The following is a 941-nucleotide window of genomic DNA, read 5'->3' on the forward strand; positions in this document are numbered from 1 at the left end:
TGAAAGAAATAAAAAAAAATACCCATACAGGAATATATATTTGGTTTTCCATACGGTTATTATAGGCCTTTATAAAAACTGCTAAACTATTTTTTTTTTTTATATAAAGGCAGTAACTAATAACACTGATTATGATAATGATGATAATAATAATAATATCAATGGCCATAAAATAAAAGTGTTTTTATAAAAAGTCGAATTTTAATTAAACAGAGCAAAAGATAGACAATACACAAATAAATACGTTAATAGGGTTTATAAATATAACATTAAATGAGAGATAGATAGATAAAAGATAATAAGCAGATATATAGAGAGATGCTACTTTTAGAGTACATAGCACATATACCATTTTATCTATCATACAGTATTTACGATCCTTCTAGAGTATATAGCAAATATACCATTTTATCTATCATACAGTATATACGATCCTTCTAGAGTATATAGCAATTATACAATTTTATATATTATACAGTATATACGATCCTTCTAGAGAATATAGCAAATATACAATTTTATATATCATACAGTATATACAATCCTTCTAGAGTATATAGCAAATATACAATTTTATATATTATACAATATATACGATCCTTCTAGAGTCCATAGCAAATATACAATTTTATATAACATACAGTATATAAGATCCTTTTATAGTACATAGCAAGTTTACATTTTATCTATCATACAGTATATACGATCCTTTTATAGTACATAACAAGTATACATTTTATATATCATACAGCATATACGATCCTTTTATAGTACATAGCACGAATACAATTGTATCTATCATACATTATATACGATCCTTTTATAGTACATAGCACGAATACAATTGTATCTATCATACATTATATACGATCCTTTTATAGTACATAGCAAGTATACATTTTATCTATCATACAGTATATACGATCCTTTTATAGTACATA

This window comes from Hyla sarda, chromosome 4, assembly GCF_029499605.1.
Source record: "Hyla sarda isolate aHylSar1 chromosome 4, aHylSar1.hap1, whole genome shotgun sequence".
Lineage (NCBI taxonomy): Eukaryota > Metazoa > Chordata > Amphibia > Anura > Hylidae > Hyla > Hyla sarda.